This window comes from Halyomorpha halys, unplaced genomic scaffold (assembly GCF_000696795.3).
Source record: "Halyomorpha halys isolate HHAL.00 unplaced genomic scaffold, Hhal_1.1 Scaffold1245.1, whole genome shotgun sequence".
In the NCBI taxonomy this organism is placed as follows: Eukaryota; Metazoa; Arthropoda; class Insecta; order Hemiptera; family Pentatomidae; genus Halyomorpha; species Halyomorpha halys.
This window is the reverse complement of record NW_027113557.1, coordinates 29,990-35,989: the sequence shown is the minus strand read 5'-3', so window position 1 is coordinate 35,989 and position 6,000 is coordinate 29,990. Positions and strand designations below refer to the sequence as shown.

The 6,000-nt window shown below is 30.2% G+C and overlaps 1 non-coding gene across 1 annotated transcript; it reads left to right on the top strand.

Annotated features, from left to right (window-relative positions):
- Window positions 1-5,496: 5,496 nt before the first annotated feature.
- Window positions 5,497-5,568, top strand: TRNAH-GUG (transfer RNA histidin (anticodon GUG)). Its single transcript has one exon. It is a non-coding gene; the product is annotated as a tRNA-His (tRNA).
- The last annotated feature ends 432 nt before the right edge of the window (window positions 5,569-6,000 follow it).

The window sequence follows — 6,000 nt, the reverse complement described above, 5'->3', positions numbered from 1 at the left end:
TTTAAATGATACGATTAGCTGATAGTTCAGGCTGTACAGTCGATAGGGATTTTGAATCTATGGAAAGTTGGAGAAAGTCAAATGTATTCTGTAATATGTAAAGTTAAAGAACATTTTAAAAAATAATTAAAGATAACTGTGTAATTAATATGACAGCACAAACTCACATTGACATAATTGACAGATATTGACGGCTGTGAGAGACATTTAGTTAAAACGATGTTTGAAACAAATATCCCATAAAATATACGTTAATTTTTAATTTTTTTTATAATAGCATTAATATTGAAAAGCGTATTATGGTTTTTTTTATGATTTAATAAATATCACAGCTTAATTGCATTTTTGTGTTTTATTTATTATGCATTTAATGACCTAAATGTTCCTTATGTAACCGATCTAGCCCGAACCTGATATCATTCCTTCCATTCCTAACCACCTAAACCCACTAGTTTCTAACCTTGCTTCCTCTTCCATTCCTGGCAATCCTCCGAGGCGCCTGAAAATGGCCTCGTACCCTTATATTGTAAAATGTTTTTAGAGTTCTACTACTGGGTAGTTTCTCAACATGCTGTATCATATCATAATCATTATATCATTATGATCAAATTTACTTGTTGCATTTTTTATACAGTTGTAAATATCAAAAAATAAAATATATCAAAGGATACCTCTGTATAACGGATAAACTTCCCCATGGAGATCCGTTATATAAACGTTCTACAGTAAATAGTTAATATTTAACTATATACTAACTATTTAACTATAACTATTAACTCCCTAACCACCCAAACCCACTAGTTTCTAACCTTGCTTCCTCTTCCATTCCTGGCAATCCTCCGAGGCGCCTGAAAAGAAGATGGCCTCGTGACCTTATATTGTAAAATGTTTTTAGAGTTCTACTACTGGGTAGTTTCTCTACATGCTGTATCATATCATTATCATTATGTCATTATGATCAAATTTACTTGTTGTATTTTTATACAGTTATAAATATCAATAAAAAAAAAAAATTATATCAAAGGATACCTCTGTATAACGGATAAACTTCCCTATGGAGATCCGTTATATAAACGTTCTATAGTAAATAGTTAATATTCCTCAAAAGCAAATATAAGCACTAGGAAATACTGATTCGATAGGCTCAATCAATCGACTTTCTTACACAATACTCGATAGAATCGAATGGTCGGCCTATAATTCCAGTAATTAAATCACGTTTGGTCTCGCTGCTGTAAGAGCTATAAATCTTACTCGAAGGGTTCAGATGTACACCGCTAGAGTTGAATATTCATCAATGAACGATCTCCGTCCGCCTCGTCACGAACACCCTTCATTCAGTTTCTCCTCCGATCTGCAATTTCAATTTATGACTCGGAACTGACCTTCAATGGCGATATTTCGAGAAGCGATTGCAGTTATCGGATCTGCACAACTGTCAGGGGATGAAAGATGGGTGCTCTTTAAAAATCATTAATCATTTCCTGAATAATTAATACTAAAATTGACTTTAGCCAGCGGTATTTGAAAAGCAAAAGAAAAAAATTCTGTGGAAATTACGTAAGTGTGCAATTACAACTAGCACTGCAATTACCATTAATTAGTCATTTATAATCAATAAATAATGTATTAAATTTTTAAAACCGCTTATTAATTCTTCTGGATTATCAGTATTAACATGAGATCCATGAGAGAAATAATTTCAGTCAAAAAACATTTAATCTTGGAAAATTTAATTTCAATGTTTCATATTAAATCACGATCTGAAATTTCACAAACTGATGGTTATGAATAAATTCTTTTAAGCCCTCAAAATTAAAACCTGATGACCACCTAAAATATAGAATAAGAAAACTGGAATAGATATCACCATTCGATAGTAACGTTACTTATGTTTGACTGCTTAAAAGTGTATATTTCCTAATTTGCTTAAGTCTTATCACGATAGTTAGCTTTTTTGTACTTTGTAGGAACGTCAATAACCTTTCCAATAGCTATCATATAAATCACCATATACTTCATACTTGAATGCGTAAACAAAGTTTTATTGTTATCTCGTTAGTTTTTCAGCCCTCATGGAGGCCTGACATTTTGGTCGAAACGTCGGGACATATAAATACGTCATGCTTATTTCTGTATCTTTGCTGAGAGAACCGTCGAACATCTTCTCCTCATATCAATATACACCTCATTAAAAAATTCTATTTCCTTCTTAAACATTTTTAAGTTGTTTATTTATTTTCTGGTGATTTACATGTCCTAAAATTTAATAACCTAAATGAAAAATAACCTATACAAATTTCTTGAAAGCCGTTTGTTAGGACCGAAACCTTACATAACTATAAAATAAAAAAAAAAAATAAACCATTGAGACGCTTTAAAGTTAACGAAAATACTTGATCACATATTTCGTCTTAAAATTTCATCTAAATCCACTAAAGTTAACGGACATAATGACGCGTAACAGTTCCAACATTGATAAGATAAATCCCCGGTTTATATGTATGTACAACCGAAAACGATTTTCTAGCATAGCTTCACCTACGCAATATATTTCCTTGAGCAATAAGCATTTACTAAAACATTAAGAAATAGTTTTTTTACTGCTGCGGGCATTATTTCTAAAAGCATGTTGAAACTGATAACGATCTATTGTACAGATAATAACAAAGCGTACATTACAACTAACAGAATCTGTATGGTAGCCTTTAAGTGTGTGGTTGTTAAGGTGTGACCATTTTGAAACGGGTTGTGAAAAGAAACGTTACAATTTTTCTAAGATATAAATAGCACATAGATATATACCTTGAGTATAAAGGACACCATATCCAATATATTACCAATTTATCGTTATTAAACATTTTCATATAACTTACGTTTTTATTACTATCCTTCACCAATAGTGAGAGGAGTTTAATTGCTTTAAAAAACCACTAAGTGAACTTTTATTCGATACGGGCAGGGAGGAAAAGGCATTTATTAATTGTAAATTAAATTATTAAATAAGAAGTCACAAGCTTAAAAAAAAAAGCAAATAAAACACAAAGTGTATACATTTATTCTGAGAAAAAAAAAATAAGATCGAACTTTTCCTTCATAATTTTAGAAAGATATGATGTGGCATATAGCTCCGAATTGTTTTTTTTTCTTATCCAGAGATATCGACAAATATTTCCTGGATAATTAGTAGGGAAAAATCACAAGCTTTCATAGAAAATTACGGAAACTTTTATTAGGAAGGATGGAACCGTCAAACTAAATTCCTCTTATGTGGGTGAGATGTGATATTGTCACAGAAAATCCTAATTTACCGCATCTCAGAGCATGCAAGTAAGTTTTATCGCTCACGATATGAAAACGGGATTCCCATAATGGCATTTTCCATATGACGAAAATAAGTCCCCTTGCAAAGTTGTTATTTATTAATAATTCCCTTAGGATTAATAAACTATAAAGCTGGATCAAGGAAGTTAGCAGAGTTATTGATAGAATCAATCCAGCTTGCAATATTGCACCCATCATCGTAAACCGCTTCTAAAATTCCCTCTCAACAAATTATTCAGGATTTAATTTATATATAATAAAAGAATCACTCATTAAATCTAGGATTTTCAATGCTTTTAATTAGTGATTTGTTGAAATATGTAGCAATCTACGTAATAACAACAGGACTGAAAAAAGCGTCGCTGGATAATTATATTCAGCATTCATTCTATGAACTCCGAAAATTGTATACTTAACAATAAACATATAAATAAATTAGCAACAAAGTTAACCAAACTAGCAAACTATTTCCTCAACTACCAATGAACAAATGGTCATTAAGTTCAAACATATTTTTTATACAGAATTTAACTTTTTCGCTAAAAAAAATAAATAAATACATTGATATATTTGAGAATATGGTGTCGTCGCTCTAAATCCAAGGCAACGTACCTGCAAATTTTGTTTTCTTCTATTTTAACGTGTAAAAAAAATACGGTGCGAAAATGTATTATAAGGAATATAGTTCAGTTAACAACTTTTATGTATTTTGAAATTTTGCCATAACCAAACGCTTCTTGACAGTCGACAGATTTTTGTTTTGGTTATCTGAATAGCACTTAACTGAATATAAAAAAAAAAAATTGATGGTAAGAAAAACGCATATTCCACTTCAGGCTGATAGGTACCAAAATAAACACTTTCGGTTAATGTTACCATAATACTACCAAATCAATTGGAAATTCCTCCAGCGACCGGACGACTTCCAAGCAGGACAAGTTCTGGAGCAGAAGGAATGTGCAGATCTTTTACCCGATAGTCTTGGATCGTACCCGTTAAACTAGTCCGACTATAAAGAAATTCCAGAATCCTAAAAAAAATAAATATCAAAAGCTTCGAAGAATTCGAGAAAAAAATATAATTACCGTACGATAGTGTTTATTTTATTATTGAAAAAAAAAAATCTTAAAATGAACAAACGGTAATAAGATATAATAATTGATGCTTTGATTTCCATTAAATATAAAATTCGAACTACGTTTGGTTTAGACAAATTGACTAGAAAATTTAGCAACGTGATAAATTTTATTGGTTGTTTTTATGCTCAAATATTTATTCACTCCTATCATTGGGGAAAAAAATTATCTTTGCCCAAAATTCCTAACGTAGGATACCAAAACGTTGAACTCAAGGAAAAAACTAAACATAGTAAAACCAATGAAAGAACTTTTGCTTTAAATAAGTACCGTAACTTAATAATTGGGTTAAGAAGTAGGGCCGCAAACCAACTGATAGAGTTGCTAAAGTGCTGTCCTAAAGTGAAAACAAGTGGTTTATGTTCAAAAATGTTATCATACAACAAAAAATGTATGTTCTTTATTATGTTACACAATTACGTTTTTCTATGAGATATAAACGTAAAAAAAAAATTAAAATTAAGTATTTCGTTACTTAATTACTAAATAACAGTTTTAGAGCCACCAGAAATTCGTTTCCGAATCGAACGAGGATATAAAATACCATATCTTTTTTGAAAATGAGTATTGATATTAATTCAACGCGTAATTTATTTTGCTATAAAATAACATTTTCGCCTGAATACTCCTTTTAAGAGTTATACAAAAAAAAAAAAAAAAATACAACTTCTACATATTTTGAAATTCTACTATAACCAAACACTTCTTGACAGTCGACAGATTTGTGGTTTTGGTTATCCACAAATGTCAAATCTACTGTTGGAAATAGTCAAACCTTTTGTTACTCATTACATGGTTAATTCTCTCCTAGAAAATGCTCCCGGACTATAGGTCCTAAGTAAAGTTATCGTGTCGTTACAATTAGTTTTACTGTTAAATACATAAAACTTTAAAAAATAATAACTACACTTTATTGTCATAAATATATCAATTTTCACGAAATAGGATCACTGTACACAAACACTCCTACTGCTAAACCTATTAATCAATAAATCCACTGATTTCTTTCAAGCAACTTTTCCTCAACTCCTGGACAGCCGTGATCGTCTAGTGGTTAGGACATTGCGTTGTGGCCGCAATAACCCAGGTTCGAATCCTGGTCACGGCACGAGATTTTTTTTAACAAATTCAGTTGTAAAATAAAATATTTATAAGCAATTTTCATTACTCAACAGTTTGAAATTTAGTAATTCTAGTATTTTTTTTTTTAAACGAAAAAATAAAAAGAATTATTTACGTAAATAACTATTATCATTATTATGAAGAAGAGGGTCAGGGGTGCGGGCAAAAAACAAAACACAAAAATAGTTAACAATTATTATTTTTTTTTTTTTTAACACACCTCTGACAAACTTCTTCCTAATTTGAAATATTATGGTCAACTATTATTATCATTATTTATAATATGTAATGTAAAACTATTAAAATAGTAGATAATAATTTTAATTAAATATATCAATCAATAAAATATAGTATGAACAAAATGAAACTTTAAATTGTTTTTATGTACTACAACAAATCATCTCATTTTTTGGAGAAA